Source organism: Castor canadensis, chromosome 16, assembly GCF_047511655.1.
Source record: "Castor canadensis chromosome 16, mCasCan1.hap1v2, whole genome shotgun sequence".
Classification (NCBI taxonomy): Eukaryota; Metazoa; Chordata; class Mammalia; order Rodentia; family Castoridae; genus Castor; species Castor canadensis.
Window position 1 is genome coordinate 81,667,408 of NC_133401.1, and position 24,930 is coordinate 81,692,337.

The window sequence follows — 24,930 nt, forward strand, 5'->3', positions numbered from 1 at the left end:
CTAAACAAACTCTGGCATCAGGCAGAGACCTCTGCACTTACATGACAAACCCAACTTTCAGGCCAAATCACTTCCAGTCTTGAAGTAAGCCTAGGAAATGCTCACTCCCCTCCCTGAGACTATTCAGAACCTTTTGGTTGTTCCACTCAGGTGTGACCCAGCTTAGCCTCAGCCAATATGACCAAAGATTTTCCTTCAATACTATCACAGTTTCAGGGAGCATAGTATGGTGCAAGAACATTTTCACTGGGGCTAGAATAGAGTAGCACAAATTGGCACGCACATGACTTTGCCCCAGAGTTTACTGTTAGACTGGTGAAACCTAACAGTGGTCACAGACAAACATCCTCCATCTCCCAGTGGATGGAGCCTCTGGAACAGCTCCAGTACCAGGGGAAGACATGTGGTTCCAGCCCATCAGAGTTCGTTTTCAGCTACTATCTCCTTTAACTAGTTGCAGAGGTTTTAGCTCCTAAATCCAACTAAGTAATATGTAGTTCATATAAGTGTAGATCATGGTCGTAATCTGGTGTTGTGCCAGTATTGGTGAGCTGTGGACTTAAGGAGTGACATAGATTTGTATCTACAGGTGTAACATAGGAATCTGGGGCAGGTGCACCTATGGTTATGCCTTGGAGCCAGGCAAAATTCTGCTGAGTTTGTCCAGAGGGCAGTGACATCAGAGCTACCTTAGCTTCAGGTGTGGTGTTTGGAAACAGACTACTCTCTGTATGTACTTTCCTGAATAATGCCACAATAGAGTATTTGTGACAGAATTGAACTTGCATTTCCCTATAGTATTGAAACAGAAACAACATATAACAGCACACTCCTAGCAAGACCTTGGTGACATCTAGAGCAGAGATAATGAGCGAGACTATAGGCTCAGAGCCTAATATCCTGCTTAGAATTTCTGGAAACACAGGCATAAGCAAAGCCAGGTTAGGAAAAATGTAATAAGTTCCTGATCCTCCAATACCTAGAAGACATCACATATCAACGAGTAGCAAGAGCTTTCGGAAAACCATGACCTTACTCATTATTCAAAATTAGATGCCAGATACTGACCAGGCAGTAATCATCAAGGATAACTCCCAGAGAATTCAAATCAACCATTTTAATGTAACTCAAGTAATTTGAAGAAAACACAGAGGGACATTAAGTACACTAATAGAGGAACTTAACAAATAGATGGAAGCAATAAAGAAATTTTTGAACCAAAAATATGCTCTGTGAAATTAAAATAAAGATAGAAGGCATCTATAGAAGGATATATCAGACAGAAGAGAGAATTAGTGAGTTTGAAGACAGATTGCTTGAAATCAGTTAGAGATGAAAGATTCTTATAATGAAAATTTGAAACATTGATGGTAGAAATTGAAAAGGACACAAAAAATATGGGAAGACATGAAGTGTTCATGGTTTGGAAGAATCACTATTGCTAAAATGTGGATACAACCCAAAATGATTTGCAAATTTAATGTAATCCCTATCAATTCATACCATTGGCATTCTTCACAGAACTCAAAACACATCAAGAGGCATAGTCACAGCTTGTGGAAACTTGGAAGTGATGCTGAAAGAGTGAATGCTCAGGTTATTGGTGCTCAAGAAATACTTGAGAATGGCAAAGGGTATACCATTGAAGCTTCTCAGATGGCTTCACTGCTGAGTTCTACCTCACATTTTTTTTAAAAAGAACTTTAATTTTTAATTCTTTTTAAATTATTTTAAAAACAGAAGAGGGGGGAATTCTTCCAAACACTTTTTATGAGGCTAACACAATCCTGACACCAAAGCCAGATCAGGATATGAAACAAGAATCATCACTGAAGTACAGGTCACTTCCTGGATGCAAAAATCCTTAACAAAATACTAGCAAAATGAATCCAACAGCACAGGGATGCAAGGGGATGCAAGGATGGCTCAATATATGCAAATATATGCAAATTAATACTTGTGTGACACGACTGATGGAGTAAACCATATAGTCATCTCAGTTGATGCAGAAAAGGCATTTGATAAAAGTCAATATCCCATCAAGATAGAAAAAATGCTGGATAACTTAGACATACAGGAAATGTACCTCTATATAATAAAGGCTCTTTGTAATAAGCTAACACCCTAAATTACATTGAAAGGGGGAAAACTCCAAGTTTTCACACTAAGATCTGATACAAGGCAAGGATGCCCACTTTCAACCCCTTCTTCTCTGTATACTCCTTTAAGTCCTTGCTGGGGTAATTAGACAAGAGAAAGAAATAGAGTACATCCAAATTGGAAAAGATGAATTAAATTTATTAGCTAGCAAAATTTCAGGCCCACAATCAACATGCAAAAGCAATAGTGTTGCTATAGATGCTATATGTCAATAGTGAATTATATGAAGTAGAAATCAAGAAAACAAATCCACTATAGCCACAAAAATAAGAAAAGTGCCTAGGAATAAGTTTAAGAGGTTAGGTGTGGTGGAATGGCTCAAGTGTTAGAGTGCCTGCCTACCAAGAGGTGAATGATCCCTATAATGAAAATTATAAAACATTGATAAAAGAAATTGAAAAGGACATAAAAGACATGGAAAGACAGCACATATCTATGGATTGGAAGAGTCAATGTTGTTCAAAATCTCCATACTTATAAATTTAATGAGATCCATAGCATTCCATATCAGTGGCATCTTCACATAATGAGAAAAAGCTTTATACAGTGCTTTTAATAAATAAATAACTACAAAACTCTTGAAAAACCAAAACCATTTTAAGCAAAAAAAAAAAAAACCAAAGCAAAACAAAAAACCAAAAATAGAAGGCACATTCTACTTGACTACTTGACTTTCAAACATACTACAGAGATGTAGTATTCAAGTCAACATGGTACTGGTATAAAAACAGACAAATGAAACAGAGTAGAGGGCCTAGGAGTAAACCTGCACACCTACAGCTAACTGATTTTTTTAAACAAAGGTACTAAAATATGCACTGTAGGAAGGACAGTCTTTTTAGTAATTGGTGTTGGGAAAATTTGATGATCACATGCAGAAGAATGAAGCAGGCCCTATTTCTCCTCAGTTACAAAGATCAACACAAAGTGGTTTAAAGTCATAAATGTAAAACATGAAACAAAGAAGAGAAAATAGTGGAAAAAATTCAGGACATTGGAATGGACAGGATTTTTTTGGACCAGATCCCAAAAACATAGGAAACAAAGGCAAAATTAGACAAATGGGATTACATAAAACTAAAAAGTTTCTGCATAGCAAAGGAAACATGTAATTAAGTACAAAGATAATCTGCAGAACAGGAAAAATATTTCCTGTGCATATATCTGACAAGTGATTGATATCCAAATATATAAGAAACTCCAAAAACTCAATAACAAAAATAAGACTATTAAAAATGGGTGAATATGATCAAAGTGCATTAGGTACATGTATTTTTGTACAATTATCATATGATAAAAATAAGTGAAAAATAAATCTAGGCATTTTTGGGAAGAAGACATGCAAGTGGTCAACAGCCAATAGGTAATCAAAAAAAATGACCATTTTCACTAGTCATCAGAGAAATGCTAATCTAAACCACAATAATATTACTTCTTCCAAATAAGAATGAGTTTAGTCAAGGGCTGGCCAAGATGTGGAGAAAAGGAAGTCTTTGACCACTTTGTTGGTGGGCATGTAAATTAGTACAGCCACTATGGAAAACAATATGAATGAACCTCAAAAAATTGAAAATAAAACTACTCTATGATCCAACAATCCCACTACAGATTATACTCAAAAAAGACACCTACACTTCCAAATTCACAATAGCCAAGAGAGGGAAACAACTTCTGTGTCCATCTACAGGTGAATGGGTAAATAAAGTGTAGTACACATTCACAATGAAATTCTATTCAATCATATGAAAAAATGAAATTATTTGTGCCAACATGGATGGAACTGGAGATCGTTATGTTAAATGAGGCAGGCACAGAAAGACAAGTGCCACATGACCTCACTCATGTGGAATCTAAAAAGATAATCTCATAAAAGTTGGGAGTAGAGTAAGGAGTATCAGAGACTAGGGGTAGTGAGGATAGGGAATGGAAAAATTTTGATCAGTGTGTTAATGATTAGAGATGAACAAGAAGCTCCAGGGTGACTGTAGGTAATAATTATGCACTGTATATTTCAAAAGACTAGAAAAAAGAATTTTGAAACTTCCCTCCACAGTTATTGACAAATGCTTGAAGAAATAAACATGTTTAACTTGATTTAAAAATTATGCAATATGTGTGTGTTTGTGTGTGAAATATTACCTGTTAATATGTACAATAGTTTTTGTATCTGTTAAAATAAAATTTAAAAAGAAGAGTGCAAATGAAGGCAGTGGATTATTCACTGATAGTGCTCATTGTAACACTGTCTCTTCTCAATAGAAAGACTTTGCACATAAACATTCAGAGGAGTGTAATCACTATCCAGAGACCAAATCGTCTGCCCTGACAGTTGGAAAATGAGTCTATGTGCTGGAAACCTCACAGGATGGGAAGTGCAGAGGCTCTGCTACTACTGTGAAATGTTGCTAAGCTTAATTGACTGCACCCATAAATAGTGGAAGAAAGTAAGAGTGTGTAATCCATAGTACTCTTAAATTATTACATGGGGCCAACTTGCAGGCTTCCCAGAGAACCTCTGTAATATAAGCCATTGGTTATATGGATTTTAGATTTTCTCATTGTCCATAACAATCACAACTGAAATCCATTACCTTTTTTCATAAGCCCTATGTTGTTCCTGCCTACACCTGCTTCCCTTTCCTTTCATTTTCCTTAGTAGCTTTATCCAGAGTCACTCTTTTCTTCTGGTGTTTTTAGCATATGTTTTATTTTTATTTGACTCACTGTAATTGTACATATTTATAAGGTACAGTGTGGCATTTTTAGTACACCCATACAATGCGTAATGATCAGATCAGTGTATATGGTGTAACTATTACTTAAGACATGTATTATGTCTTTGTATTCAGAACCTTCAAAATCCTCTCTACTAGTGATTTAAAATTTTTCAATTAATTGTTATCAACCACAGTTATATTCCTATGCTGTACATTAGAAATTATTCCCCTTATCCATCTGTACCCCTGTATCCATTAACCAGCTACACTGAGCCATTCTTGTTCCTATAGTTCCCCTCTTCTTATTACTGTATTCTCAATATTCACACATTAATAATCACATGTCCTGCCTTTTCATCATTTTCCTGTTAACCCATTATTTCCTCCAAATCACCTTGATGCTTTTCAAAAGCATTGCCTCATAGTGTTACCTTTTGACTGTCACATTGCCTTCCACTCAGATCTTAGACTTCTTCACTCATGACTCCAAAACAGCTTTGGTTAAGAAAACTAGTAACTTCCATGTTGGAAATCCAAGGAACACTTCTCAGCCTTTCTCAGGTTCCCACCATATTTCTCACAGCTAACAATGCCTCCTTCTTGAAGACTCATCCTTGGCTTCTATAATAATAAAATTTCATGGCTTTCTCTTTTCTTCTTTAACTACTACTTTTCAGTCTCTTTTACAAGTTACTCCATCATCACACCTACATATCAAAGTCATTCTCACTCTGCCATCTTTCACCAAGTGATTTTCCATGCCCATGACTTACTAAATACTGACGTTTACCATTTCTGGTCACTCATCCACACTTCTATTTTGAGAAAAAATTATGGGCTTTCCTGCCTTCTTGATGCCTCTCCTTGAATGTCTTTCAGGGATATGAAACCTGAAGTTCAAAAACTGACTCTTGAATTTCCACCTTCTTTCTCTACTAATACTTAACATTCTCCCTTTCTCTCTTGCTATTATCTGGTCCACAATTCATGCCAACATCCGTCTCTAAACTACACATTAATCAAAGCTTCATCATTAATTCCTCTCTTCTGGATTATTATAACAAGCCATCTCCTTACCTTCCTCCCTCTTAGATACTTTGCAACATCTGCTTTTTAATTTTTTTAATATAATAAAATATGTCTCTCCATTGCTTCAAACATTTCAAGAAAGATTTGCCAAAACCCAGTAAGAATATCTGAAAAAAAAAAAAAGAAACCACACTTGAAATCTTTAATATGACTAACAAACCCTGATGGATTACCCTATTGACTCATTGTAGGGTCTTAGCACTCTTTTTCTGACTCAGGGCATTTTGAAAAACATTCTTCAAATTCTTTCCTGTCCCTGGACCTTTTCTCCTGCTGTTAGTCATCTCTCTGAAATGCTATTCTCCCTCCTCTTCATCCAGATCATTCCTACTCATCTGCAGCTCTCAATTTAAATATTCTTTCTTCAAGGAGACCTTCTGAGATCCTTGATATAAATTAAATTCCACTTGTATACTCTCAGAGCATTTATCTATTTCTTCATAGCTCCTGCCATGATTGGTAATCCCACTTTTATATGTTTATTCGATGTTGTCACCATAATATACTGTAAGCCTTATGGATGAAGCAGCCTTGATTCTTTTTCTTCCTTTTTTAATCAGTGTATCACCAGGGACTAGCCAAGTGCCTAATAGATGTTATACCCTTGGTAAATACCAGTTAAGTAGAAGATCTGCCTTCTAATTCTCTTTATAACAGATTCTCCCAATTTCTTACTCAATTTTTTATTTCTGTATAACTTTCTTCCTCTTTTTCTATTTCTTTGTTTTTCCTCTCTCCCTTCCTCCCTTTTTGATTCTGTAATCTTTTATGACAAAAACACACTTTACAGATAAATCTTAAAATTCTCACCAACTTATCTAAAATTCAGTACTAATTAACAAGTAGCATAATTAATTCAAACATGGAAATATATATCCAATAGCAAATTAATATTTTCCTTCATTTGACTATCCTTTTTTAAAAAAATACTTATTTTTGGTTATAAAAATGTAGGTGATTTGCAATAATATATTTCTTGAATAATATAAGAGATATATGTCTGTTTTAAAATAGCCCTTATTGACTTTCAACCAATCCATTCAATCATTAGTTTATTCATTTAGTTGACCAATTATTAACAGATCATGCTGTGTATTATGAACTTTCATGATTTAAATCCTGAATGCCCCCACTCACTTGCTCAGTTATTTTGACATATTAATTATTCATCAATTCTCTTAACTCCTAGAATAGATTAAAATAGTAAGTAACTTACATGATATTGTGAGAATAAATTACTTGTTCTGTGAAAAGTGTATGACACATGATAAACTATGTAGAAGTATAAGCTAGCATTATTTTTTAAATTGTCATTAATTATCACTTATTTTTCAGGCCTTAGCTCATATAATATCATACATATTCAGTTTATACCTTATGTAGCTTATACTCATTCCTGAAAATCAAACTATGGCCTTTGACCAAGTTTTCCTGCTGCCCAGTCGTGTAAGTAAAGTTTTATTACAACACAGTTAGCCTGTTGCTTTAGCATCTCCAGCTGCTTTTGTGCTCCAAAGACAAGACTCAGGGCTACAGAGATTTTATGCCCTGTAAAACAGAAAATATTACTATTTTTTATCTTTACAGAAAAACTTTGCTCACCCCTGTTGTACTGTAGATTGATATCCTTTCTTTAGGAGATAGTCCAGGTTGTAGAAATTTATTTGGAGTCAAGGAGAACTGGGTTAATGCTTTAACTATTTGGGCTGGGAGCATTACTCAAGTGATAGAGCACCTGCCAAAGAAAGGAAGACCATGAGTTCAAACACAGTGCTACAAAAAAAGAAAACCTTCTAACTTCTCCTAGACTGCCATCTTCTTGAATGGCTGATGTCACTACTCGTCCCTAAACATCAGTTTATTTCTTTGATTCCAATATTATTGCAAGATCTATCCTAACATTTTCTCAGACAGTTAAATAGTAAAGTGTATATAAAATGCCTGGAAATCTTGGTGTTAAGTTCTTCCTTGTACTTTTGTAGAATAAAGTACTTACTTTATATTGATATTGTAAGCATTAACATTTATTGTTAACTGTACAACTACATGAAACCACTTTAGGTTAGAAGTCAGGGTAATCATGGTGTATAGTAAAATAAGATTCAGTAGAAGAAAAATGGATTTTGATTGCAAAAATGCACAGAAAAGATATGTCAAACTTCTCCACTTTCTTGTTCTAGTGCTATTTGTATTTTTTGTCTTAGTCTTATTTGAGTTTGTCATAGTTAAGCTATAAGTTTAAACCCTTTGTATGCTAATGATTTCCACTTCTAGTTAGGTTTCTAAGGTGCTTCTAGTGTAAAAATCTACTGAAAATACTGTGCAAATTAAATTTGCTTAGAAAAGAGAACAATCTTGCTCTATGAGGGAAATAATTTGTTCTGTTTTTTTTTTAAAGATGCCTCCTTAATAATAGCTTAAGACAATAAATCTACAAAGATTTGTTTTTTCACAGTAGTTAACCAGTTAGTAATGTTGCCTACAAAATTCCAATTTAAAAAATGACCTTTTAAAGATGCCATAAAAAATTAAATTTTAATGAGTGATAATAAATGGTGGTACTTTTCTCAGGAGGGAACACAAAGCTAGCCTGGAGCCCTTGCTACATGCAATCCACTTTAACAGTTTCTTATTATGTCTTCCCTTTCATTATTTTCAAGGGAGGATGATGGGATTGAAGCAACTTTGAGGAACCCAAAACAGTGGTAATATTGTGCCGACTGAAGGTGAGCTTCGTTGCTGTGTAATTAGGCAGATGGACCTTCACTGCTTTAGCTATCAGTCTTTTGTAGAATGTTGCTTCATCCCACCACAGTGACAGCTTAAAACATTAAGCATTCCTTTGAATATGTGGCTGATGGAAAAATAAATCTTCACAACTGAGTTAAAAAAAAAACAAAGAATGAGGAGGGAGTGGGTGGTGGTGGTGGTGGTGGCGGAGGTGTTTGCACCAGATGGAAACTCTACTGCAGTTCTGTAGCAAGAGGAGAAGCATCTTCACACTGGTCAGCTTTCAGTTGGAAAATAATTGGCAGCCAGTCAAATTAGTTGAGGAAGAAAAATGCGTAAGGGGAAGGGATGAGGGTGTTGTGCTATGACAGGTACAAACGACTTGATGGCCTCCTTAACAACAGGAAAGGTCACCATAGCTCGTTAGGACAGTATTCTTGGTCTTTTATTAACCTCTGGGGAACTCACATTTCTTGTTCCATTTACAAAGTGGGAACAATTGGTCTTACATGTGCAATAGTCATGGAAAGTGCAATTATTAATTCATTATTTTGATTTAAATTTCAAAAAAACTTGTGAGGCTTCCTGTTTGTGATTTTATAATGACTCTTTCCCTACACATTTAAATTGCCCTTAAAATCCTATTAGTAGAGAACTGAGCAATTCAGTTTCATATGAAATAAATTATGCCTCTATTTTAAAAATATAAGTATTGAAAGACTATAAAGAACAGAAATACATTTGAATCCAAATCATTTGATGTTTCTGTCCTTGATATACAGAACTTGTGGTGCTAACAGAACACAGCTCATCATTCTGAAAGTTCAGAGCCAGGACCCCTTAAGATAACACTAGCCAGGTTATAAGGGATGCATAAAATTAATTATATTACCATGAGGAGATTGAGGGGTGGTCCATTCCTAAGAAGCTGTTTTCAAGACTGGCTGCTTGTGTCACGGGGGTGAAGGTGACTAAACTAGTCACCCTCCATTTCAAAATAATTACAAGACTGCACTTCCCAAGAAATGGAAGGTAAACTCTCACTTCCTTCCTCGAGGGCCTAGGGATGAAATGATGCCTTTAATTACCAAGGATTGTGAGTACCACTGTAGTAACAAGCTGTTATAAACAAAAATCCCAATTGCCTCAGAATCAGGTATTTCATATAAATGTGCTTTCATCTTAAGTACATTTGTTGCAGTTTTCTTTATGTTTCTGTCAGCATATGAGTGAAGCAAGTAGTTGTGAAAACTTGTTATTTTACTGTTCTTTTATTGTTGCTTTTACCCAATGACTGAAGTGCTAGGTGTCATTACCAGTATAACTTACTATTCTTATTGCATGGGGTCCCAAGAGATGCTCAATTTTGACCTAAATAAAATTTCAATTAGAAAAGTGGTATGTCCCCAGTTGAAAATGAACTTCAATCTTTACTTATTTCCCAGAGTTCAATGAAACTGTACTAGGTATTGAACATTTTCTCCTGATATATTACTTTTTAAAAGTATTTCACATACATAGAACTCATTTCCCAGATATGTATATTGATAGTTTTAAAACCAATCCTTTTTCACCTGAGAATTAACTCAGCTATTTCTCCTTTGTACCTACTCTCTACTTCCCTTCGTTCTACAAGAGGAGCATATATGTTCAGTTTGTGAAATATCCAGTATCCACTTTGTGCAATACGTATGGAATTTGGCTGCCTGCTTGTTTCTTCTCAATTAAGGTAGACATATTTAGATTTGAGACAAAGAAATAAGTAAATGTGAGTTGGTGAAAAAATGATATAAGCAAATGACAAGAAAAAGGAAATAGGCTCGTGTATTTTGAGACTTTTTTAAAATTCTAAAATGAAATATAGATCCAAATACTACATTTAACTCAAAATCTAAAGGCAGATGGATTTTGAAGAAAAAGGGAGCAATCTAAGTTTCCTGAACAGATGTGTCCTGATCTACGTTGGTTGATAACTGGTAGAGTGGATGGTTAATGACAGCAAACATTAGAACAATTTTCAACAACAACTTCTCAAAGATTTTTTTAAAAAAAAGGAAAGTTGCCATTCACTAGATAATTTGAATTATATTCTTATGCATTAAATTACATAGCTGGGAGGTACACTAACAACAAGTGCTTCTTGCTTTTTCTTTCTTTAGAAATGAAGAGTGAATGAAAGAAGGCGAGTTACCAGGAAGGAGGTCAGGGTATGTCGTATCATATTTATTTCTTCCTTTTGAAGTGTATGGAATACATTGTGTGAAACTTGTTCAGGAACTCTTGAGGGCTCATATCACAGATAAATTAGACAAATTGAGTCTTTCAGGGGGAAATGAAATGCTTGCTTTAGCTGTGTTGCATAGAAATACATCATTTGTCCCTGACATTTTGAGATTTGTATTTTCTTTGTGCCAACCACCATACTGTTCAATGTTGTTTAAATGGGTCATGGCCAAAATGGTAAGAGATGCCCTGGGAGAATTCGTATTTGATAATTGTAAGTCTCACCTCTCTATGTAGTTACCATTTTTAATCAGCTATGGAAAAGGTGTTTCTTGAAATCTTAGGATAGTAGCAGGCTAGTCATCTGAATGTGACCCATGTTTAAGATGAGGTACAGAAGCTCCTAGGCTGGAGTTGATTATCACATATTCGTGTCACTATTTTTAGTGTCATTTAGCTGATGCTTTTCCATGAAGTATAAATGTGTTGGACTTTTGAAAAGATAAAACATGTGTTGCAGTACAGCCAAACATGCAAGCTAAAAATAAATAATCTGACTGATGACTTTGTACTTATATAGCACACTTCACTTCTGAGCATATAATAGAAAAGATTTCAGACTTGTGTTCTTCTAATACAGAGAATTAGGCCAAAGAGCTTTCATAAATTTCCTGAAGTTACTTTGAATATAAACAAGTAACAGAATAAAAATGCATTCTGTTTTTATGTGTAATAAATACAACAAAGAACCTCTTTAAAAGGTAGTGGAGGAAGGAAGGAGAGAAGGGAAGAAGGAGGAGGGAAGAAGTGAAGGAAAGAATAAGGAAGGAGGAGAAAGAAGAATGCAGTGTTATTGTAGGCTTTTTCTTCTACTTTTGTAGAATTTAAATTTGGGCAATATCTAAGTATGGTCAGACTTCTCTAACAAAACACCAGACTTGGTAGCTTACAGACAGCAGAAATGCATTTCTCACAGCTGCGGACATTGGGAAATTTAAGTCAAGGAGATCACAGTTCTATATCTGGTAAGGACACTCTTCATAAATGGTGCCTTCTTACTGTATCTTCACTCATAACTGAAGGGACAAAGGAGCTCTCTGGAGTCTCTTTTATAAGAGTTTTCTTCCCACTTATGAGGGTTATGTCCTTAAAATCATATCATATCCTTATGTCTCCATCTCTAATACCATCATACTCAGAATTATGTCTTAAAAGTGAATTGGGGAGGGTGTATATGCATGTAATCTCTGGCAGGAAGATTAAATTCTAGTGAACTTAAAAATAATTTTTCATCAATTGTCATTGCCTTATTGAATCTTGCCATTTCAGTACTTAGCAGAACACTGGAGGTTTCAGGTAATAGAAGTTTCACAAAGTATAGAAATCTGAGCCTTCCTTCATCTTCAAACAATTCAGTTTCATGTAGACTTTTGGGTTTAGGGCTTTTATCTGAAATTGTGTTTCAAGAGAATGAACTAATATAGCAATATGGTAATAGTTATTTAACTTAGCTGATAGATTCATGAATCCCTTTAACAGAAAGTATCCTGCTTTTCTCTATTTTTTGAAATGCTTCTTAATAAAAATTAATGTTTAAAAGTATTTTTTAACTATCTCTACATATTTATAAAAATGAGTTTAAGTTCATTGCTGTTTCATTTTCCCAAAAGATCTGAGAATGAATTAAAATGACAATACTTTGTATAGTAGATTATTTTAATTATAATGAGGATTGATAATGGATGCAAAAAGGGAGGAGTATGTACCAGTCAAATAGAAAAAGTTGTTTGTGGTAAGTCTCCTTCAATTTATGTTCCATTCTTCCAAAGTAGGGGAGCTTTTGGATGGGTAAGTGAACAATCATAAAAGACCTCTATTTCCAGTGGACATTTACAAATGGTGACATGTATCTGATGTTAGCCCAGTGGTATGCATTTGGAATGTTGTGAGGTAGTTTCCAAGAAACCAAGAAAGTTCTGTGCACAGTACAGAGAATATGCCACTGTCTCTGACACGATCAGATCTCTCCCCCATGTTCTTCCTGAAATGCAGATGCAATGTTTGGAGCTCAATCCTGAATTGTTAAATGAGACCACAAATGCTACATGTTCAGAAGGGAGAAACTGAAATATTTGAATTTGTGTTTTTTATAAGTTGAAAAAGAACTGACTGATTTATGGTCCATTTGAACCAGTGTTATGAAAGAGTAAAATAAAAGGGTCTGAGGGCATAGCTCAGTGGTAAAGTGTATTCTTATGCATGTGTGAGGCCCTAGACACAATCCCCAGCAACAAAACAACAACAAACAAAAGGAAGATGAAGGAAGGGAAATGAGGAAGGAAAGGAAGAAAAGAAGAGAGAAAATTCTCAACTAATACATATAGCAAGGCTTACAACTAGTAGTCTCTATATTAATCTAGCCCATGAAAAAATTTTGGAGGAGATTTTTACATAGGTATTTGAATTTGAAGTTTTCCTTAGAAAAAATACACTCTAGCAACATATTGCCCACTTTCTCAGATGAACCCCCAAAATTGTGAAACTAAGGAGCAGCAGAACCATATGGGACTAGCAAAAGTCTCTGGTTCCTTCCTTCCTGTTATCTTTAATGTGTTCTGTTTGCCTCATTCATGAACTTGCCCTATCTGTACCACTGAGGTAAGAAACTGCACTGAATGTATGGAGCCCAGCTGATCTCTTTATGATGCATGCGGCCCTTGGCATTCTAGAAAACACAGGTCTGACTACAACTGCAAGTCCACATTCTGTGAAATACCTCAGTTTTCAATAGGATTTCTGCAAATCTGTAGTGAAAGCCTAGGCTTTCCTGAGTTATCTTTATACAGTGTATGTTGCTTACCATGTTAACACAGATATGAAACTCATGTCCATTATGAATACTATAGGTTTGCTCACTCAGACAAGCAGCTAACTTTGCAGCAGTATTGATAATAACAAAGTTAGCTTTCTTTCAGGAACTCATTCTTTTTATTACAATAGGAGGCTTTCCAAGTGTCCTTGCTACTCTAAGGAGCATCTCTCTTGGTACCCCTGCCATGGAAGTTTCATATTTTTCTCTATTGTCTTCTTTCTCTGCAATTCCTGTCACCCCCTACCATTTTCAGGGGAGTATGGTTTTTTGTTTCTTTTTTGTTTTTTGTTTTGAAACAGAGTCTTGTGTAGCTCAGGCAGACCTGGAACACATTACATAGCCCAGGCTCATCTCAAACTCATGATCCTTAGAGAGCTAGCATTCCAGGAATGTTCTACTATACCTGGCATTTTTGTTTTCTTATCTGCCTTCACTCTCTTCAAAGTAAATACTCACAGACACATACTTTTCCATTGGAGTCCTTGGCCCATATAAAATAGGTCTTCTCTTCTCTTGCCATGAGCCCCACAGATCTGAGTCTCATCTTCTGTTTCCAACTATTGTTATTATGTTCAGCACTCATTCAATATCTTAAATCACAGTGAGCTGATTCTGTAGTGACTGCTGGAAGCAGTTTTTAAGATGATATATGTATTTTTTTCCATAGTCATAAGATATACAGCCCATGGCCCAGTTTCCCTAAGTTATCAGTAACATCTGTGTGAGTAGCCACCATCACTAGTCATGAAATTTGTGAAAGGTTTGAATTTCTGCTAAAGAGACCTACAATGCGAGAGCAGAGGAAGGGTCTAACATTTATGCAGTAAGTGAAACAGGCCACATTAATAGGGAATGACCACATGTTTCAAATCTCTAATGGCTCTTTTAAGCCTGTGTGTTTGCTGTGAGGAAAAAAAACTCACAAGATATTAAAGGTCGATGTAGATCCTAAAAAAAAAATTACAAAAGAGAGTTTAAAGTCTGAGAAATTACAGAAATGAATGGGAGACCTAAGTATGTTGGCTTGTGAAAGAGTGAAGATAAAATTTCTTATTCTATATAGCTATGATTGAATTTCTTAATCTCTGTTCTATAAAAATGTCCAGTTTTGGTTTAAAAAGGAAGATCTGGCAATCTGGGTTTATAAGAGACCCACTTTGCTGACAGAAATAAATACTGGCTTAAGGTGAAAGGCTATAAGAAGATTTACCAAGCTAATGGTCCCCCACAAAAGGCAGGAGTAGCGATACTTGTATCAGACAAAATAAACTTCAAATTTACATTAGTGAAATGAGACAAAGAAGGTCACTTCATACCAATAAAAGAGGCAGCACATCAAAAGGAAATAACAATTATCAACTTATATGCACCCAATGTCAGTGCACCCAATTTCATTAAACATACACTAATGGACCTAAAACCACATATAGACTCCAACACAGTGGTAGTGGGAAACTTTAATACCCCTCTATCACCACTAGATAGGTGATCCAGACAAAAAAATCAATAAAGAAATCCTAGAACTAAATGACACCATAGATCAAATTGAGCTAAGTGATGTCTACAAAATATTTCATCTAACATTCACACAATATACATTCTTCTCAGCAGACCATATAACTTTCTACAAAATAGATCATATCTTAGGGCACAAAGCAATTCTCAACAAATATAAAAGAAAACTGAAATAACCCCCTACATGCTCTCTGATCACAATGCAATAAAACTGGAATTCAACAACAAAAGTAGCAGCAGCAAATAGACAAACAATTGGAGGTTGAAGAACATATTGATCAATAATCAGTGGATCATAGAAAAAATAAAGGCAGAAATCAAAAAGCTCCTGGAATTTAATAAAAATGCAAATACCACCTACCAAAACCTATGGAACACAGAAAAGGCAGCCCAAAAAGGAAAGTTTGTAGCCATGAATGAATATATTAAAAACACAAAAAGCTCTCAAATAAACTACCTAAAAGTACATCTGAAACTCCTAGAAAAAACAAGAACAAGCTAAAGCCAAAACAAGCAGAAGGAGAGAAATAATAAAAATAAGTGCCAAAATAAATGAAATGGAGATCAAAAAACCATACAAAGAATCAATGAAACAAAAAGCTGATTCTTTAAAAAAAAAATAAACAAGATTGACAAGCTCCTGGCAAATCTGACTAAAATGAAGAGGGAAGAAGACCCAAATTAGTAAAATCAGAAATGAAAAAGGGAGATAACAACAAACACCAAGGAAACCCAGGAAATCATCAGGGGATGCTCTGAGAACCTATGCTCAAGTAAACTGGAAAATCTAGAAGAAATGGACAAATTTCTAGATATGTATGGCCATCCAAACTGAAGCAACAAGACATTAACCACCTAAACAAATCTATAACATGAAAGGAAACTGAAGCAGCAGTAAAGAGTCTTCCAAAAAAGAAAAGAAAAGCCAAGGACCTGACAGATTCCTCTCTGAATTCTATCAAGGCTTTAAAGAAGAACTAACACCATTACTCCATAAACTTCTCCACGAAATAGAAAGGGAAGGAACACTGCCTAACTTATTTTATGAAGCTAGTATTATACTCATCCCCAAACAAGACAAGGATGCATCCAAAAAGGAGATGTACAGGCCAATCTCCTTAATGAACATTGACACAAAAATCCTCAATAAAATAAACTGAATCCAACAACATATATGAAAGATCATACATCAAGACCAAGTTGGCTTCATCCTAAAGGTGCAGGGGTGGTTCAACATATGCAAATAATTAAATGTAATACAGCACATTAACAGAAGCAAAAATGAAAACCACTTGATCATCTCAATAGATGCAGAAAAAGCCTTTGATAAGATTCAACACCATTTCATGATTCAAGCACTAAGGAAACTAGGAATAGAAGGAATGTACCTCAACATTATATGGGCTATAAATGACAAACCTATAGCCAGCATCATACTTAATGGGAAAAAATTGAAACCATTTCTCCTAATGTCAGAAATAAGACAAGGGAACCCACTCTCCCCACTATTATTCAACATAGTCCTGGAATTCCTAGCTGAGCACTAAAGCAAGAAGAAGAAATAAAAGGAACACAAATAGGAAAAGAAGTAGTCAAACTATCCCTATTCACAGATGACATAATTTTATACCTTAAAGACCTGAAAAACTCCACCCCAAAACTCCTATAAACCATAAACAGCTTCAGCAATGTAGCAGGATACAAAATCAACTTACAAAAATCAGTAGCATTTCTATATATCAACAATAAGCAGATTGAGAAAGAATACAGGAAAACAATTCCATTTACAATGTCCTCAAAAAAAAAATCAAATTTCTAGTAATAAACTTAACAAAGGATGTAAATGGCCTCTATAAGGAAAACTATAAACCATTGAAGAAAGAGATCAAAGAAGACTACAGAAGGTGGAAAGATCTCCTGTGCTCATGTATTTGCAGAATCAATATAGTAAAAATGGCTATACTACCAAAAGCAATAGACATGGCCAATGCAGTTCCCATCAAAATTCCAATGGCTTTCATTACAAAGATTGAAAAATCTAGCCTAAAGCTCATTTGGAGACACAAAAGACCAAGAATAGCCAAGGCAATACTGAGCAAAAAGCAATGCTGGAGATGTCACAATACCCAACTTCAAACTATACTACAGAGCCATAGCCATAAAAACAGCATGGTACTGGCACAAAAACAGATATGAGGACCACTTGAACAAAATAGAGGATCCGGATAAAAATCCACATAGCTACACTAACCTAATTTTCAACAAAGGTATCAAAAACATATGATGGAAGAAAGACAGCCTCTTCAACAAATTTTGCTAGGAAAAGTTTATGTCTACCTACAGAAAACTGAAACCAGATCCCCTGTCAGCCTATACTAGTATCAACTCAGAGTGGATTAAGGATCTAAATATCAGACCTGAAATCTTGAAGCTAGTACAAGAAAGAGCAGGGAATACACTGGAAGCAATAGGCATAGGCAAGGACTTCCTCAGTAGATCTCAAGCAGCTTAGCAAGCAAGAGTCAGGTTGACAAATAGGACTAAATGAAATTAAAAAGCTTCTGCACAACAAAAGAAACGGTCTTTAAATTGAAGAGACCACCCTAAGATTGGGAGAAATTCTTTGCTAGTTATATATCACACAAGGGACAGATAATCAGAATATACAAGGAGCTCAAAAAACTAGACAACCGAAAAACCAATGACCCAATAAAGAAATGAACAACTGAACAAACCAGAACTTTTTCAAAGGAAGAGGTCCAAATGGCTAAAAATCACATGAAAAAATGCTCACCATCCCTGGCCATAAAGGAAATGCAAATCAAAACCACACTAAAATTCTACCTCACCCTTGTTAGAATAACTACCAAGAACACCACCCAACAACAAATGTTGGCGACGGTGCAGGAAAGAGGAACCCTCATACACTGCTGGTGGGAATGTAAGCTAGTACAACCACTTTAGGAAACAATTTGGAGGCTACTTAAAAAACTAAATATAGATCTGCCATATGATCCAGCAGTACCACTCCTAGAGATATACCTGAATGAATGTAACTCAGGTTACTAAAAAGACACCTGCACACCCATGTTTATTGCAACACTATTCACAATAGCCAAGCTATGGAAACAACCAAGATACCCTGATACTGATGAATAAATTAAAAATATGTGGTACTTTTACACAAGGGAATTTTATTCAGTCGCAAAGAGGAATGGAATTTTGTCATTCTCAAGTAAATGGATGGAACTGGAGAACATCATCTTAAGTGAAGTTAGCCAGGCTCAGAAAGCCAAAAATCACATGTTCTCCCTCATATGCAGATTATAGACCTTAAATAAATGCAGTGGACATGGGTCATACTAAGTGGAGAGACTGTGCACAGGAAGGATAGGGCAAAGGAAAGAAACCAAACACTTGAACTGGTTGATGTGCTCACTGTAGAGGAGCAAATATAGAAATCTTAAACTGGCAGAGGCCACTATGGGAAGAGGACTAAAGAGTAGTGAAGAGGTCGGGTAAAGATGAACCAATTTGTGTTGTAACATATATGCCTGGAAACAACACAAGGACTCTCCCTATATAGCTATCTTTATCTCAAACTAACAAAACACCATGTTTTTCTTAGTATCTTTTATGTTTTTTTCTTCTACAAAATTGGAGAACAAGAGGTCAGAACAGGTTCTGCCCAGAAGTGATGTGGGAGCGAGGGTAATTGCAAAAATGATACCTGTTGAAACTGTTCTGGGAATTGGGGTGGGAGGATGAAAGAGAGCAGCAGAGGGGGTTAAATTTAAATGATATACTTGATACATTGTAAGAACTTTTGCAAATACCCCAGTTTACCCCACCCAGCACAACAATAAAAAATTAAGAAAAAAATGTATAGGTTTTCCCGCAGTAGAGTTAAGCTCTGTGTATGATGAAATCCATGTGTAACTGAGGAATTTTATATGGGTGAATTTTGGCAAGATCATTTGTCATTTAGCTAAAAGCACCTGGGGTCTGTCTTTTTGAAACCTAGCATGATGTGAGGCATGCCAGTTTAAACCCATTTCAATCTCCGCAGTGTTCTTCTCAGAGCTAAGATAATGAAATATGTTCCATTTGAGTCTTTCTACACTACAAAACAATCTAGCCAGATTGTAAATTAAGTAGTATATCATGAATTATGTAGCATGGGATGCCAAAATGAGGCATGGCCATCACCAGTAATTAACCCAAAGTGAATAGTAAGAGTATCTACAATCTTTTTTCAGAAACTTTGTAGGACTGAGAGGAAAAAGTTTTTAAAAACAAAAAATTAAGGTTGAAATTACAGTGATAAAGCTAAAAATTTACTTCCTAGTATGTAAAGACATTTAGATAATCTTTTACTGGAATATCAATTTCCTGAACATCTGAATTAAATACCAGTATAAAATATCTATCTATCTGTCTGCCTGTCTGTCTGTCTATCATCTATCTATCTATCATCTATCATATAAAATAGCCAAAAGTCACAAGTTCTCTCTCAAATGTGGAATATAGACCTAATACTAATACAGCAATAATGTGAAACACTGTGCACACTAAGAGGAGGTCATGCATGAGAGGTGCAGGGAAACTACGAACTTGAATATGTTCTCACTATACAAGAATGAATATAGAAGTCTTAAACCAGCTAAAACCACCATAAGAAAGAGACTAAGATAGAATGAAGAAAATTAGAGGAGATGAACCAGTTGGGGTTATAGTATATACATACATGGAAATATCACAAGGAAACTCCTTCTGTAGCTACCTTTATCTCAAACAAGCAAATTATTTCATGTCTTTCTTTTTATCTTCTATATTTTTTATTCCACAAAATTAGAAAACAGGAACACAGAACAGGTCCTGTAGGGAGGCGGTGGTACCAGTGGGAAGGAGGAGGTGGCAAGGAAAGGGGGTAGGAGGATGAATATGGTGCAAAAAATGTGTACACATGTATGTAAATGCACAAGTGATACCTGTTGAAACTTCCAGAAATCATGATAAAAGGTAGCAGTGGAGGGGGTGAATTCATGTATGATATATTTGATACATTGTAAGAACCTTGGTAAATGCTACAATGTACCCATACCCAGCACAATAATAAAGGAAAAATGAATGAATGAATAAATAAATAAATACATAAAATGGCTGTTTTTAAAAATATGCCCTCACAAATTAGCAAGTGAGAATACAAATCATCCTTCAAATCTATAAATCTCATAGAAAATTAGCAATAATGAAATCTTGGCTTCAGGGCCTAAGTTCAAACCCCAGTACCACCAAAAATAAGAAAATCATGGCAATAACAAAGCCCTAAGATTATATAATGTGCACGGAATTCAAGTTGTATTGTTTTACTATGAAAAATATTGGAGCAAAACTTCAACCTATTACCCTATCTGCTAACAGAATTAACGTAAACCCCGAGTCCGAGAGGTTTTCTAATAATTGATGTATGGCTTAATTAGTTCACCTAGATTTCTTGCCCTACATTTTAAAATCTGTTACCATACTAGGTAAGTGTCAGATGATTACTTTTTTTTTTTTAAAGTTCAGCATGTTTGCTTCAAGTTCAATGCAGCTATCTGGTTTGATCCTGTAACTTTAGTTTTTGTTTGCTTGTTTGTTTTGAGAGAGCGTATAGCTCTGTTTCCCAGGCGAGGCTCAAACTCGATATCCTCCTGCCCTCCCTCCCAAGTGCTGGGATTATAGGCATGCCCAACTCCTTTACAAATTTTTTCCATTATTCAAGAAGTTATTCAATAGATCCCCCCTGTTGTTGATTTCCTGTTACTCCCATTTTTGTATATACTGAAAAACATTAGTAAGAATGACAAATTATAATTCTTAGTCAAACTTTTGTTAAAGTTCTACAACTAGTGTCAATTTAAAAAGAAATAGAAATAAGTATCAACTTCTAAACTAATGTTTAACTTTGCTAACTGTATCTTGTTTGCGTTACATTTTTATGTGTTCTGTATAATTCAAACCCGCTTTTGAGGAATTCAGAAAGGAGTAAGAGAAGAAATTCATTGAAACCCTACAGTAACTGTGCTAATTCATGATCAGGTGGCACATTTAATTTGCAAGCTGGAGGTTTACTAATCCACTGCCCTCAAGATGGACCCTGTAAGAGTGAAAGCTAGTCATAGCAAGTTCTTTCTGAGACCTTGGGTAACAGGTCCTACAGACATAGCCCAACAGAAACTCTCCTTCTTTGAATTTTCTATTTAGAAGATTTTGCAATGCTGGAGTATCATGTAGTTTAAACATATTTTTCCAATTCATAAAATATTTCTGCTTTCTCCCAGATAGCCAATAGTAATTGTTAAGTCAAGCTGGTGAGTCATTTCAGAAAATACTTCTTGATATGCTCTTCTCAATTAGAAATAATTAATTAGAAGAAAATTTTAATCCTATTATAGATTTCAAAGGAAAAACTTCAACTGTTTACCAGTGTCTTCAAGCTACCTCAGAAGCACAAATCTGTGTATACAGTAAAGCAGAATACACTTCATAATAATTATGTATAAAACAATGGTTACCTTGTATTTCTTCCTAAAGTGGGGAAGAAAATTGTCCTCAAATTTAACACCTCTCTGATTTACAGTTGTTTAGATGTAGAAAATCTGCTGGTATAAATTTGATCTATAAGACAAATGAAAGGTGGGACACTTTTTTCACTGAAAACTGTTGTATTATTAAATAGCTTCATGAACCATCCCTTACAAAGAGTTACGGATTTCACTAATAACAATGAACATTCTGAAAAGAGTGCAGAGAACCTTCAATGCAATTATAAATCACAATAATAGTTGCATTAAAAAATTAAGAGAACATTGTCTGGAAATGGCTTACTCTACAGGAATGCCTTCCTCACTCCATTTCCGAGAAGTGAATCTTCATTACTTACGGTAGAGTTACAGAACTTTAAAGACTAACAAATACCATGCTGGCTTACATTTGCATAAAATATAAAAGACATGGGCACCCATGCTTTGATTTGGTCAATAATGAGCATTGTTGATGTACTCAGACCAAAGCGGGATAGGATATCCACTTTGTACAGGTTCTTTCACCTTAGCTAACATTACTACTTGTTTAAGAAGTATCAGCATTGAAAGATAAAGAAAAACAACAAGAAAAAGATAAAGTAATAAAGAAATGGCAATTAAAAGCATTTAAGGGTTATTAGTAAGAGAAGAGCTGATATCTGTTGCATTGCCACATTTATTTAAAATAAATTCAACACTTGATCCCAAGTTTAATTATAAAGAGAGACTAAATTTGTGGTTACTAAGGTTGATTTTCTTGCCATAGAAGGTAAAGAAGGCACAGAACACAGCATCAATAGTAGAAATAACTGAGAATCCTGCTACAAGTTATGTGTTGTTGTAATATTTCTCTCCTTAGTAATAGAATGTTCACTAGGACAACTGTCCATTGTGGCTTACTGTCTTCTCATGTGACACTCTGTAATTTTGAAGTAAGATCTCAAATGAATAAAAAGAAACAGCCTACCTATTACCAAACCATGAGGACATGATAATAAAAAACCTTTCAGAAGAGTTTTGAACCATAAATAATCTTATTTTTCAACTCGTGGGAGCCTGAACATCCTTCAGTACTCTAAGATTATAAAGGTAACAGACAACATGTTACTTTCTTATGAGTAGATATCAAACTCAAAAGAGATGCCAAATAATCAACTTAAAAAAATCACAGGAGAAAGGGTCAAATCCAGGCAATTAAAAAATTTTAATTTGTGAAGTTTACTGTAAATTCAACTGTCTTGTTTTAAAAAAAATTAAGTCTGGTTTAAATATGTGTATTAAATAAAAGCAAGTTAAATTTCTTTTATTTTCCTAAATTCTGGATTTGGCTATATTGTAAGGCAATAGTCAATTGATACCCTAAATATAATTTCTCCTTTTTGTCCATTTAAAAAATAATTGTGGTTGGGTGTGGTGGCATACACCTGTGGTCCCAGCAACTCAGGAAGTGGAAGTAGCAAGATTTAGTTACAAGACCTCCAGGTCAAAGGTTGGAGATTCCAAATGAAAAGCAACCTAAAAGCAAAAGGCCTGAGGATGTGGTTTAAGTGGAAGAGTATTTTCCTAGCAATCATGAGGACCTGAGTTCAAACCCCAGTATTACAAATAAGAATAATAATTAAAATAATTGCTGAACTGGCAGTGTTGCTCTATGGTAGAGCTCTTACCTGACATTCAAACCCCGGCACTACAATAATACTATCGTTACTAGTAATAATATTATTATAATTATTAATGTTAATAAGTAACAGCTTGAGGGTGAACTATCCTAGCTTATTATTGAAATTGGCACTTCAACCGGGAAGGAACCAAATGTAGGAGAAAAGAAGAATATTCTTAGTGAAATAGAATTCAGGTTGACCTCCTTAAGAACATTCTTTTAATGATGCTAGAACTTAAGAAATAAGTGTGAACAGTATCATAAGATTTCACTTTGTCAGTCAAATATCAATTTAGCACAAATTGTTATTATCAGTATTATTAGTAGTAGTATTTTGGCAATTCTGGGGTTGAAATTCAGGACCTCGTGGCTGCTGTGCTCTACCACTGGAGTCACGCTCCTGCAGCCCTTAGCGTGAATAATGTACCTAGAGCTGTGCAGAGTTTTACATGAGCACGGTCCTTGCCCTCAAAGATGATGGAAGGAAAGATCCATTTTTCCAAATAGAATGCAACTCTGAATATATCTGTGACTCCCTACTTGTTAGCTATCCCATTTCAGCAAGGAAGGAAGCTTAGCATTGATGGGCTAGAATATGAATGCCTGAAGGCAGTCAAGTGACAGAAAGAACAATGCTTATAAATTAATCAGAAGTTAAGATGAATAGAGAACTGGAGTGTGGCCTTAAGGACCATGATGTGGGGATGTCTAAAGGATGAAAAAAAATAAAGGGTTTGGATGAAGAGAACAGGATTGATAGCATGTTTTCCAACCATTTGTAAAAACATCAGAACCTCTTTCCCATTTTATGATTGGCCTAATCTGACATATTTCATTTAAAACTTGATCAGTTCCTCAGTATCTTCCTCAGTTATTATGCTTAGACAGATGGGTCATATTGGCCTTTAAAAATCACACTATATTAATACTGATAAATTTTAAATTCTAAAGGACTTTTTTTTTTTGGTGATGAGTAAAAGATTTCAATCAGCTGTCCAAAGTCAAGCTACCATATTTAAATTAGTTATGGCAAACCCACTATATGGGACATGTACGTTCCCTGGAAGTGGGATATATATTCAAAGCCATCTGTGCAGGCAGTGGGAACAGTATTTACTTTAAAAAGGAAAAAGATGTAGCTAAAATACGTTGAAGTAATCAATGGCTGTACAATGATATAAAGAAGTTGAATAGATTTGTCAGCATGTCAGTCAGAAATGAATTACAATTGCAGTAAAGAAATAAAGTAAAAGAAATTTCTCTGGGGAAAAGAACCATGCAAAATAAAAGCATTCATGTGACATACAGTTTACAGAAACTCTCTTTGTGAAGATTAAACTTTATATTTGTTGACAGTAGTACAGGAACATGTCAAACAATGTAAAAATGGTCATG

At 35.1% G+C, this 24,930-nt stretch overlaps 1 long non-coding RNA gene across 1 annotated transcript in view; it reads left to right on the top strand.

The window, feature by feature from the left end:
- Nucleotides 1–24,930, top strand: part of LOC141418235 (uncharacterized) — a 1,454,649-nt gene that overhangs the window by 995,511 nt on the left and 434,208 nt on the right. The window contains exon 5 of the long non-coding RNA XR_012442925.1: nucleotides 10,856–10,903. This is a non-coding gene — a long non-coding RNA (uncharacterized lncRNA). The remainder of the gene's footprint in view (nucleotides 1–10,855; nucleotides 10,904–24,930) is intronic.